This window comes from Patagioenas fasciata, chromosome 5, assembly GCF_037038585.1.
Source record: "Patagioenas fasciata isolate bPatFas1 chromosome 5, bPatFas1.hap1, whole genome shotgun sequence".
Taxonomy (NCBI): Eukaryota; Metazoa; Chordata; class Aves; order Columbiformes; family Columbidae; genus Patagioenas; species Patagioenas fasciata.
This window is the reverse complement of record NC_092524.1, coordinates 55,350,001-55,364,225: the sequence shown is the minus strand read 5'-3', so window position 1 is coordinate 55,364,225 and position 14,225 is coordinate 55,350,001.

Genomic DNA, 14,225 nt, shown 5'->3' with positions numbered 1-14,225 from the left:
TGTGGGCTTAAAAAAAAAAAAGTAAATTCTAAATCAGTCGACTTGTGTAAAGTCACAGAATAAATTGATCAAACTGAGAGCCCCAATTACCTTGTTCAGTTCTCAGTTTAGATTACAAAGTCACCCTTCATTTAAAAGTAATTTAGAGCAGACTATTTGAAAAGTTTCTGTGACTGTTTTTTCTTATTGTCTCACTAGTGAAAGGTTGCTACAAATACTTTTAGCTTGGAACCTAAAAACACATCAACAGCCATGAAAGCCTTTCTTCTGAAAAAAGTGTTTCATTTTCTTTTGAGTTATTTGTTTTTTCCCTTTGGTAGGCGTTCAGCCATTTTTACTAGGTTTCTTCTTGCCACCTCAAATTAGATTCATAAAAATGTCAGAACACACGTGATCAAAATTATTTTCTCATCCACGCTGTGGTTCTGTTGGGAATTTTTTCCTAGATGATGCTATGTGAACCTGACTATTGACAATAAATTTATTGCTTGTAGAGCTCCAAATGTGTGATGACTTTTCCTTCACTTTGCTGACTTGATGCTTGCAACTTTTTTTATTTTCTGGGAAAATATTGCCACCCACAAACCACTTTTATTCATTTAGAAGTTGTCCTGTGGTCCTGACCATAAAAGGGTCATGTAAGGTAAGGCTTCAAGATGAAAAGTCAGATCAAATTAATAGTAGGAAGGAACAAAAATCATATTTAAGAAAAATAGGCTGTTTTCCTTCCTTGATCTTTGGTTTGTATTTAGTTTCTAGCAACTGAAGTTTGTTGTCGTGGCCCTGTAAATTGCTATGGTATGAAAAAAACAGCCATGTGGCCCTCAGCCTACCAGTGTAAGTACCAAATGTAGAGGTATTAATATGAAAAATGTTGGCTTAGTATGCACTATCCTCTGTTTTACAAGAATCATTGTATTCTGAAAGAAAGACTGTAACAGTGCTTTCCAACAGTCATGATTTTATTACAAGTCTCATGACATTTGGTATTGTTCCTTAAAACACTGTCTCCTGGAGACATCTCATTACCTGTGATTCTCAGCTTTCATTGAAAAACAATGCTTTTAGCTCTTGTGGTTGCAGAGAAAAACATGCAAGTCTGAGCCCTAAAGACTTAAAAACTAGAAGGCAAAGATAAAGGCCAAAAATTTTCGAAAATTCCAGTTTTTAAGTTGAACTTAACTGTCTTTGAGGATGCCAGTAGATCTCCTATAAAGTCCATGGACAAAAATTTTAAAATCAATTTAAATATATTTACTATACATGCATAACTATATATAGTTGTAACTACAAAACAGACTTTTAGATCTTTATGTTTGCTGCTCCAGACTTAAGTCCTATACTGTTGATTCCAAAGGTGGAAGCCTACACAAAAATAGAGGTGAGCTCAGGGGACCAGGTATTCATATGGCAAATATAGATTTATGACCTGGAATATTTCTGTATCTAAGAACATACATGTAAAAATGTTAATAGAGTATTGCATAGGATTATTTTGATAATTTGAAACTGGTCTGTGTTTACAATACTTATTTTTTAAAATAGAAAAATTCTGAAGTCAAACATCACAATGGGAAAATATTTTAATTTTGGCTGTGTGTGCAGAGCTGCATAGGAATGGAAAAGGAATGGGTGGGGAGAGGGCACGGGTATAACAGATTCATTTCAAGGATATTTTGAAATGTTTTAATTCCTTTTCTGTTAAAAGTGATTAGGATAATTTGTTTTAATGAGAGGGTTTACAAAAAATGAATAGGTTAAAAATCTAATTATCTGTTCCTGCAGGACTTTTCTGTTCTCCAATAAGAGAATAAAACCAATACCATGTGCCCAAGGTGGTTTGTCGTGCTGCATGAATGGCAACCAACAAGAAACACAGAAAAGCGCACAGATTGCAAATGATAAACATAAAGGAACGTATTTGTCTCCAAATACAAAAATAGTTCGGAAATAACTTTTGATTGGAAAATTCATAAATTACTACAGTGTGTTATGACTTTAACATTTATTCTTCTGTACATGTTTATATCTTACCAATCAATATTTAACTCAGCTCATGATCCCGCCACATTCTATTTATACTTATATATCTGAATCAGATAAAGTTTTTACAACTATGCAGTAAATTCCAGTCATGTGGTTCTGACTTTTTTGTGATTTGCTTGAAGAAATAAGCAACCCAGATGAACTGAAATAGAAAAAAGGTCTAAGAACAATTTCTTGCTAAAAAATGAGAAATTCAAATATCCGAGTAGAACTGGCTCCAAACAAAACCTATTTCTTCTTTTCTACTGGGGTTTTTCTACCAATATAATTATAACTTGTTTTTAAAATTGAAGTTGTAGAGTCGGCAATGCCAAACCAAACAGAGCTGGCTAAAGGGTTTTGATCATTTTCTCTGGCCCACACAAAGGCCTGCCTACTGTATTTATTGCGAAAGTTCCTTGAGGTGAGTCAGAAATGCCATGTTCATTCTGATGGTCATTAAGTTTTGCAAACATCAATTAGGATCAAGTTTTCACTTCCTAACAAACCTCTACCTCGTCCCTCTGTGAGCTTTGCTTCTGAAGTAAAATGGTCAGGGGAAAATCTGTAAAAGAAAACTTTCTCATATATATATATATATATGTAGATATCTACATATACACACTTACATGCACCTGCATGTGTATACATTTCAGAAAAGGTATATTGCATTTCTGTATCCCCACTCTTTCCTGTATACAATGGCATTGAAAGATGAGATGGGAGGCCCCAGCACTGCCGGCTGCTGCTGTCAAAGAAGATGTGCTGTGTGTTGGGCTGCCATCATGGTCCTGTTTGTGCTGGTCATGCCAACTTCTACAGCGACAGCAGACAAAATCTATTAATATGATATTATCTGTTTGGTGTGACCAGGAGGAAACTATTTCTTGTGCTGGGATTCAACCAAAAAGCCCTTGGGTCATCCTGGTTCTCTATCTCATGGCCTCAGGGGCTCCAGCACGGTGGGGAGTTTTTGGGGTCCTGCCTGTGGGCTCTGCATGGAGCATGGCTTGCAGTTACCACTCACACGTAGTCACATTTTGAGATCATTTTTTTGCACAGCCATCTGGATCCAGGTGAAAATATTGCTCCTTTGTTTCTCTGCTATTTTTATTCTCTCTCTGTTTCTTTTGCTGTATTTCTCTGTTTTCCATTTCCCTTACTTTGTTTTGCATTCTTAATCTATAAGCATACTGGGTTTTGTTCTATTAAACTAAATTTTCAAGCAGATAATCCCATTAAGTTTTTTTTTTTTTTTATTGGATTTGAAATGGATTTGTCAAGGAAAGAGTATTGGTGCAATTTATGAATGCACTGCAACGCCTCTAGGACACAACTGCCTCTGCGTTTGGAACAGGAAATGTTAAATGGAAATTGAGAGAGAATTTGTAAGATTTATTTTCCACTACTGCAAACCTTCAAGAACTTGATCTGAAAAATAGATTATTCCTTTTCTCCTTGTGTCCAGGATGCAGTGCTATAATTTTTTAATAAAGATCATACAACCTTGGAAAGCCATTTAACAAGATTCCTTGTGATATTACAGTGCAAGCAAAGTCAGTCTATGGAAAACTCTTAAATGTGGAAAATCATTTTAAATTTTGGACAAGCTGTAGCTCACTTACTTGATTTTGTTTTTAATGAAGTTACAAAATAGATGTTGTCCCAAAATACCCTAATCTGCAACGATTAAACTCAGTCTTGTGTGAAGGCCTGGCACAAATCATTTGTATCATAGCCTAATGGTTTATTTTGCTTGGAAAGTAGCTGTTGTCCTGAACTTGTCCCTATCTAAGTCCAAATGACTTCAATGGGAGATGGTTTAGGCCCTGTAGTTTGTGTGTGATAAAAATATTAAATGTGTTTTGAATAAATAGTGCTGGATCCAAGGCACGGTAGGGCATGGCCATGTGGGTGCAATGTGAAATACGTTTTTATTCTCAGGCAGGGTAGCTGGAGAATGCCTTGAGATTGACTCCAAACCCATCGCCTGCTGCCAGAGGACTGAAAGAACAGAAGTTCAGCCGCACCTGGGCAAATGCTTCTCCCTTGTGGGAGAGCTGTGTATGGGGCGGCTGCTGTGGAGGGCAGGGAGGGAGGAGAGGGGCAGCCAGGAGAAACCCCAATAGAACTGTGGGTGTGGAGCAGGGCAGACTCCAGCCAGGTGGACACATGGGGTGCTGGGAAGGACCTGTGTGGACTTCACGTGAGAGCCAGGTGCTGTTTAAGGGACCTTCAGGGGGGATCCAACCTCTGAGGTCTCCAGTACCACTCCATGGGCTCCAAAAGGGCTGTGAGCAGTGTGCTGATTTACCATTGGCAACAGGTTTCTTCATTCCCTGTCCCTTGGGTTAGATTATGTCATCATGCCAGGGCATTAACCTAGGGCTTGTGCATCTAAATTTTTTTTGGGTTTGGATTTTCTTCTCTTCTAATATTACAGCTTTGCCTCTAGTTTATAAATATTCCATTTAAGGAGCTATTTAGCAGTAACAACATTCCTGAGCTCAATCCAAGAATTGAGCTAATTATGGCTTCCCTTCAAAAATCCATCTCCAGTCCCCCTCCTGTGGCCTACTCTCCCCTGTGGTCCAAGAGACTGAAGATAATAAAGTGGAAAAAACTCCTACCTAAATAAACAGACGAATTAATTGGATACACTGTTTCTGACAGATTAGTAAATCCCAGTGTTTCAGTCTTTATTTATGTGAGTCATCCTGCTGAGTGGAAATATTTGTGTAAGTAATACCCTGATTTTTAAGAATTATATTCAAAACCCATAAAATACGGGATTTTTTTTCTGCATCTTCCATGAATGGGATAAGGAAGAGTGGCAAGTAATCTCTTTTAGCTATTCATTAGCTAAGTAACCGGTGATAAAGATACTAAAGAAAGTTCTTTCCCTTGCAACTACATAATGGTTGCATTAATTTTTCACTTTTGCATCCAAGAAAAACAATGTCTTAAAGTATCCTCGGGAAAAAAAGCCTTCTCTGTTTATAGGCAGTGCAGTTCCACACTCTTGGTATATGGAACACCAAATGTCCTGGGATAACCAGCATCCTGGCAGAGAGCCATGCATCTTATTATATGGTAGGAGAGCCAAATTTCCTCCTGCACAGTATGTCTATAAATAAAGTGCTTCTTCCACAAGCAATTAAATGAAAGCATTTTTCCAGCCAGAATGCAAATACAGTTTTTGTTTCTTACTGCAAGTAATATCCAATTTGTGATATTATTTTAAGGTCAGAATTATTTTAATGATCATATTAAAATGCCTTCTCCCTGGCTTGTCCAGAGATGTTAAAAAAACAACAGTGGATTTTTTTCCTTAAATGACATTTCTTCACTTGTAAGTGATCTGGCATAAAGAAGGCATCCTTCAGCTCTCTGCAATTAAAGTGTTATATGCACGTCTCAGAAGAAATTTGTAGTTAATTGTTAAGGGTTGCAATTCTAACCTTGAGACTGTGGCTGCAGTCAGCCTGTAACTTCAGGGCATTTGTGAAGTTCATTTGCACAGCACCTAGCAAAATAACCTCATAATTTTTGTTGATGCCTCTAAGGAGATACTAGGTAATACATTAATATTATACGATTCTTAATCTAAAATTTGGATATCAGCAAATAGTTATTGAGCTGCTCTTATTGGTCACTCTTATCTAGAATATATGCTTGTATATTTGTGGGATTGAGTAACAGGGTTGTTCAAATAATGCAGGAAAAAGATTAGATCATATTCATCTGGTTGCTTTGGTAGCTTAAATTTACTGTAACTATAAGTCTTAGAAGGTGTCACTGTTTTTCAGTCAGACTGGTACTGTGCCACATCACCCCTTTTATGTGTGTCCTGGTTTTGGCTGGAATAGAGTTAATTTTCTTTCTAGAAGTTGGTACAGTGTTGTGTTTTGGATTTAGAATGAGAATAATGTTGATAACACACTGTGTTTTAATTGTTGCTGATAAGTCAAGGCCTTTTCATCTTCTCATACTGGCCTACCAGTGAGAAGGTGGGGTGTGCACAAAAGGTTGGGAGGAGACTCAGCTAGGACAGCTGACCCCAACTGGTCAAAGGGATATTCCATACTGTATGATGTATGCTCAGTTTATAAAGCTAGGGAAAGAAAAAGGAAGAGTGGGACATTTGGAGTGATGGCATTTGTCTTCCTAGGTGACCATTACATGTGATGGAGCCCTGCTCTCCTGGAGATGGCTGAACACCTGCCTGCTGATGGGAAGTGGTGAATGAGTCCCTTGTTTTGCTTTGCTGGCGTGTGTGGCTTTTACTTTACTTATTAAACTGTCTTTATCTCAGCCTGTGGGTTTTCTCACTTTTTTGTCTTCTGATTCTCTCCCTCACCCCACCATGGGGGGAGTGAGTGAGTGGCTGCATGGTATTTAGCTGGTGACTGGAGTTAAACCAAAACAATGAGTGAGGACAAAAAGGAAACTAGAGTGACACCATCCCTTTGAACTTCAAACATTGACAAGATTAGAAGAGTCCAACATGCAAATTTGTCTTATTATGTAACTTCATCTTATTACACATGCAATGGCTTAGAGACCATCTGAGACAAGGGCTTTCTTCTGCTCCTTCCAAATCTCCAATCATCATATACAGTAATTAGATAACGTATTTGCATTTTTTAGCTCCTTCCTGCATCTTAGTTTCTGAAAGAAGTCTCAATTTTTTTTAATATATATATATATAGATATGTATATATTTCAAGTTATTTTTGCCCTGTAACAAAATCAGTGTGAATTTTCTCTTCAGCTTCATTTCTTCTCCACTATGAAAGCTCTTTGCATACAAATAGTATCGCCCATACAGAGCTACTTTCAGAAGGAAATGCTTGTTACTGTGGCATCCATATGGTAAGAAGGATACAGAAGTTACAATATTTAATCAGGACTGGAAATAAGATTCCTTGCATTACAACTCAAGACAGTACTAAAAACAATAACTTTCTAAAAATGCTGACTATATTATTGAACAGTGGAAAGAGTGGACATTTTTCTTGTGCTTACTTCTGCGTGAAAACCAGTATTTTTTGATGAATGTTAATCTAGTGTGTACAGAACAGTTTCTCTGTAGCTTCGTCTGTGCTTCCAAGTTTGAATGCCAGTCAGAAAGGTGTCATACATAGACCTGAGCAGGGCCATCTTTTCTTAAGACAAAGTATGTTCTTAAATAATAAATGATTCTGGCAAGTTGTTTATTACCAGCAGTTAATGATCTGTTTATTAGTTAAAGCCTGTGGCTGTTAACACTCTAACAAATCAGTTCACTCTGTTAAACATCAATTTTGAGTACATTATTGGTATTAACCATACAACGAACTAAAACTGTTGCAGACAGTTGATTTTATTGCTGCAGCAGAATTGTATAATAGGAGGCAATGGTGTTTGATAGGATACTGGTGAAAAAATAGATGAGGCTACATTTGTTTGTATTGGTTAACAACTTACTTTCATTCATGGTGAATGTGTATTCTGTTTTCCCAAATGTCTTTCAACCAGGCAGAGTTTAAAATCCTGCATTCTGCATTTTCCACATTTTTAATAGTGTAAGGATTACTTTTGTTGGTGTGCATATAGTTTTGGGAAAAAAAAAAAAAGGTGGACTTAAAAATTAACTACTAGGAGGTGTGTGGGATGAATAGCTTGCTTTAAAAAATGCTCAGAAACCAAATACTGCTAACACCACTCGTTTGCCTGAGCAACTGGCACTAGATCAACTGGTTTTCCAGACTAGTTGCAGCTACTGGGAGGAACAGGCAGAGACAGAGTTTGAAGATTCTGGTGTTGGCTTTGCATCAAGCTGTGCTTCACTTACATCATGTTAAAATCCCACAAGCATCTTCAACAAATAAAGTTCCAAATGGAAGACCAGGGATATTAGGTGATCTTGATGAAAATACATAGTCTTGAGCAGAATGGTGTTCCATGAGGTTTTGACTCTGCCTAGTCCCAAACCATAAAATACGTGTATTGCAATTTTGCATCCGATCAGGAAACAAAGCTGTAAAAGTGAGTTCACTCCTAGGGCTCAAGTAGTGGTCATAAGTCTGGCAGGGCTGGATAAATAGGTGTGAGAATTACATTCCAACCCACAAATTTGAGAGTTCAAATCTGTTCTTTCAATTTTAGCCCACTTCTCATAAAACGTATCTCTGATACTTGCAATATTTAGAAATAATCCACTGATACATTAGCAGAAAATAATCCCTTAAAAGCTTTTCTCCAAAATGTATCAAAAATACTTTTTTCTGAATCTGCTTGACAGCTAAAATATTTGCGGGGGGTGGTGGTGTTTGTTTATTTGTGTTTTTTTTGTTGTTGTTGTTTTGTTGTTGTTGTTGTTGTTGTTGTTTTCTATGTTGGATTAAATTAATTGATGCAAATCCTTACATACACCCAGTACTATTTCTTTCCATTCTAGAACGGCTTGTTTTGATTTCACTTGCATCTTTCTTAATTCGGTTGAACTCAGCTAAAATAAACACAGTTAAAACAACAATCAGTGGTTCATAGTGATCAGCTAGTGCACAGGCTATCTCAAAACAACATTTTAAATTAAATGACACTGACTTTATATTGATAATCTGCAACTTGCTTGAGGTAGAATAAGCTACTGGAAAATGTGTTGTACCACCACAACTGTAGCTGTAGTCTAAAAGGTCAGTACAGAACAAGAATTCAGTAACAAAAGTGACACTTTGCACCCTGAACAGCAGGATGTCTAGCAGAGCTTTCTGTAATAGTATTAAAGTGTTTGGCTCTTCTAATGTTTGCCAATCTATTTACCACCCTGTTGAAGGAGGAATAGGAGGACCTGTGGTTTACGCTCAGTGTCAACATGATTATTTCCCTAAGAGTAAGTACTGCTTTCTTGAGAGTTTTAATTACCCCAGAGGTCCTGTTGTTTTCATCTATCTCTGCAATTAGCCAGTTATCCCATGGGAAGGTATTTGCAATGCAATCTGAATTAAAACCTAATCCAGCTCCTGTTAATACCAAAGGTACTGAAAATTTGCTGAAAATCTCTCACTGTCAGTTTGGTGCCAGTGTAGCTTGTCTAGGGGCTTGAGATTCCCCCCCACGCAGTTTACCTGTCACGCAGAGGTGGTCTAGCCTGGTTCAGAGCAGTCCTAGAAAATGAAGTGACAACAGAGGGAAAGGAGATGAACTCAGCTCTTACCTTTGCCAGGTAGCGGCACAAACTTCTCCACTTGCCTCTGGGAACACAAAAGCACATTTTAATCTTGCAAAACAACTGAAGTTTATAGACCAGTGATAGGGAAGTTATCTTGGCTGAAGTCAGATTGCTCGCTGTAGCCCTTAAGGACTACTGACTGCATCTGAAAGTTTCTGCATTTGGCATTCTGAACTGCTTAATTCACGGAGTGCATTACCAGCACAGCATGATCATGCAAAGTCAGAATCATCCAAAGAAGAAATCTATGGTGGTTACTGTTTGAGCTGACTGTTAATGCTATGAATTTGAATGCACTGACACTTGCTTTTTGCCTGAAATATAATGATCTCTTCTCTATGTATGTTTATATGTGTTCATATATTAAAGCCCTACATTGGATGGCATGAATGTTCAATGTGTTTTTTTTCCCTGACCTGAACAGCTTTTACTGCCCCTTACTCTTACTCTGTTTATGTATACAGTGCCACATAGCAATGAGTGTTCTTAATAGAAAAAACTGAGATTTGTTTCTGGTAGTACATATTTTTTCTTATCAATGTATGCATCACTATGCAACATGCAGCCAAGTGCCAAAACAACACACTCTTCCTGTACTTTTATTTTCCTTCAAACTGTAAGAGGAAGGTTTCATTCAAATCCCACAAAATGAACATTATAAATGACACATCAGAGAAAAACATGTGTTTTGCCAGTCAGGCTTCAGAGGGTTTGAAAACAGCCCTCAGTTTCAAGTGATAGGTACACTTTATGTCCTGTGGTTCTTTCTTTTTATCAATAGCATCTTTATTATTGCAGTCACTCTCAGCACAGAATTGTTCCATGTTCAATAAACAGGCAGAAAATTAAGCTGCAGGTTCAGAATTAATGGTGTTAAATTTGTAATTGCTAGATTTTCTCATCTGGATTTTCACAGAGAAAAAACACCATTTCAATCAAGAATGATTTCAAAACTAATGTATTGGTTGAATTGCTGTGCATAGACTTAACTCCTGGATTGCCTGAGAAGACTGAATGCTTTGGTTTTCCTCCCTGAGACTTCTTTTTTGATACTTCACAACATGAAACACAAGTGAATGTGGTATATAGTCCAGAAAAATAAGACGCAATCTGAAGATATCACTCTCTTTGAGAAGGGAGCAAGCCAATGGCATGCGAACCTAACGTTCGTGTTAACCACAGCCAGTTCCGAAGTCAAGGCACTCTGCGTACAAGAAAGTCAGAATTCTTTCAACATAGCTCTTTTGAGAGTTTGATATTCATGCTTAAATCATCTTAGAATTAAGAATCCAGTTGTTGGGGCCAGAGTAGAGGCTAGGGAATATTTGTACAAAAAGTTCTCTGGTTTCCATGGATTGTGCTAATGTTTCAACACGGGCCAGTCTCCTTTTGCTAAATTAGGGCAGGCTGAGGTTAGGAAAACCTAAAATTAGTGGGATTTAAACTCTAATTGCTAGGCTAAAGCATTAAACATCTGGTGACTGATGCCTTAAGAGGTCTTCGTAAAGAAAATATTGTACAATCAAAGAAAACCAAAACAGTGCACTACCTGCTTTGGACAGACTGAGAATATGTATATTGGATTTTTTTTTTCTGTTTCAAAGGTTCTGGAAGTTCCTCCAAACTTTTAAAAGTTTTTTTTATAATGTATACTACAAAATGTTTATACACTAGAACTTCATATGACACTCATCCTGGGTTTTGCAATGCCTCAAGTATGCCAAGCAGATAACTGTTCAGACAGATGCCCAAATTAGCAATGAAAATAGGTAGACATTGCTGTCATCAACTGCTCTTTCAAACCCATCTCCATGCCCTGTTTAAAACAGCAAATTTTGTAATGAGCATGAGATACAAAGGTCTGGAGCAGCAAAACTCAAGTACAGACAGTGATCGTGACAGCTACTACTGGGCTAAAATTTGGAGTTCTGCAAAGACCCGGAGTCTCAGTAAGACCTTTTCTGCCAAATTGATGCCTTTCTTTACCTTTAAGTTACCTCTGAACATGAAATGGTAAAAGCCCACAGCTTTAAGGCAAACCTTTTTTATGAAACTAGGGGCTTTATTCAGGAGCCAGCAGTAAGGTGGGGTATAGATCTACAACTTCTTCTGCAGGTGCTCATGGTACAGGCGATGAGATGGCTCAAATACTCAAGGTACTCTCAGTACAAAAAGCTCTTCCATGTGCAGATTTTGTGTAGACCAAGGGTATTTATAAATTCACATTATTTGTGCACTAACTTTCTTCATTAGACCTGTCCCAAAATGCCTTGTGACCACTGGATTTTCTCAACGTGGTAGCCTATGCATACTTGTTACCCTGAAGGTTAAAGCGTAGTAAATAATTGGCCTAAGAAATGTAGATATCCATCTGTCAAAGTTTACAGTGTATTTAATCCTCAAATCGATTGCTGATGTATGTTGATGTAACTGCTGCAAGAGGCAAAGTAAGGAGTCATTATTTCCTGTGAGCATACTTTGAGGGTGGCAAAAGTCATGTAATGATTCATCCTCGCTCTCGAAACCATGTTATGCCACGTCAGCACATGAACAAGGAAGATATTATTGACAAAAAATCTGGAAAAGGAACTATCCCTGACTTTTGGCTGCTGTGTCACGTTTTCAGCTCAGTTCCTGCTCCAGAATTATATCTAGCTACACACCACAATGACCTCCTGAAACAGGCAATGGGCCCAGACCATGATCTTGCATATCTTACTAAAACTTTGGAATAAATCCATCAAGAAAACTCCAAACTTACATTATCATAAAAGAACAGAGTTTCGTTCCAAACCAAAAGGTTGAAGACTGGATTGCATGGAAGCAGTGCATAAGAAGTAGAAAGAAAGATGAAATCAAAGGGGAAACTGTCTTATCTTCAAGACCACTGCAAATGAGTAAACACTGGCATAATATTCTTGATTCATGGAAGTAGATGACATAGTTGTTGCATCAGAATATCATATAGCCCCAAATTATAAAAATTCCTAATCTCATTAGATCAGATTCAAAGTATAAAAAGTATAAGTTGCAAATTATCAGCTATAGGTGAACATATACTGCAGGACTTTAAAAATCTAGTCCTGTTTGAGGATGGTTAATAAGGAAGGGAATAGCCATAAATTAACCCAGATTTTAAGATAATGGTATCTAATTTTAAAGTTTTCTGATGATTTTCAGAAAGGTATCAAAACTCTGAAATGTGCCAACATTACAAATTAAAATGGTTTTAGAAATAGTAAAAAGAAGAAAACCCAAGCTTTATAATACCATATAAACATAGCTTTTTACTTCTATCCTCTAGTGGTTTGGGTCTTGCCTTCAATCCCACAAATGACCTTTACTGTAAATAAGCAGTTGTTTTTTTCCCATAATGCATAAATTAGAACTCAAATAGGGACACAGCTGACTGACAGTGGTATGGTTTAACCTAGAGGTCTATATTAAGGTTGAGAGTATTAGTAGGTAAAAATAATAATTCTTCTACCTCCACTGCTTCACTGGATGATCCTGTTTTATCTGTCTAGTGTAAACACTGTTCGCTGAAACTGATTATAGTGATATTATTCATTTCACTACTGCAAAATACCGTCTAGCCAGGCTAGTGATTTTGTAATTCCTCTGGCATATTTGCTTGGCTTTCTTTAAATCTATTACCCTTCATTATATATTTCTCTACTATGATTATCCTTTTTTTTTTTACTTTTGACCTTCATTTTTAATATAATTTCCTGTATTTTTTTAAAAATGTAAACTTTCATGATATGTATCTGGCACACTTCACTCCAAAAAAGTCTATTAGGTTTCAGTCATATGGTTTTTGGGAATGATAACGTGACTTTTAGCTGGAAGATCCATCTCTCTCTTTCAGTTCCAATAAAAAATCAGCGGCAATTACCAGACTTCCATAGGTGTGGGATTTGGCCCCAGTTCTAGTTCCACTAGAGTAAAAAATGCTAGATTATATTGCAGTGATATTCATAAACTCCAGAGCTCCTAAAAAACCCATAGAAGTTTCAAAAATATACCATGTGTATGTTACAGAAAACAAGGCAATATCTGTCTATTGTACAACTGACTTATTTGTTTTTAAAGCTGACTTTGTTGCTCTAACTCCCTAGAAAAACCTTTTGAGGCTCTTTGCGTTACAAATAAAGGGCTACTCTGAGTGTAATCTCCCAGGCCCTTTTCAGAGAAAGGAGAGGTTCTGCTGGCATTAAGTATGTACAGTTGATACTACAAAGAAGAGCTTTAGCCAATGTAATAATACATATGTAGAATGAGAAGTGCTGACCACACACAATTTCTGTTGGCTTGATTTGTAGCTGTGTGCGCTCAGGATCTCTTGTGGTTTAAAATCCAGTGTGCTACATGAGGATCCAAAAACTTAGTTACTCATTAGAAACAGGCAAATCAACAACAGAGGTCTTATGTTTGCTTTATATTTGTCAATTGGGAAAGTAGTCTTTTGCCCCCCCCCCCTTTTTTTTTTTTAATTATTTTATTTATATTTGTGTAAAGCCTGGCATAAGAAGAGATCTAATAACATAACTATGCTTAAGATGAGCACAGTTTATGCATGTTGTATGTAGGGATTAGACATACATATATATCTACCTATGCACTGTTATATGTGACTGTGTGTATAACATGGGAAAAGATAATTACTCATCCTTACAGAGAAAAATTGAAGTACTAAATGTTAGCGTGAAGCCACCTTGTCATGGAAGCTTGTAACCACACTTGTACAGTATGATTCAGTTTGGAGGAGAAATTTTGGCGATAGAGAGTCACTTCTAAAATATGGCTCGGTCATGTGTGCGCAGCGGACTTGTGCTGTGTCAGCCTCTACTGCACATCCCTTGGCATTAAACTTTTTATTAATGTAGGTGTCCAGATCATCCCATTTTACTGAGCTTAAATACATTTTATCATGACATCTTTGAGTAAAGTATCTCACTCAAACTACATTTGATGGAAAGCA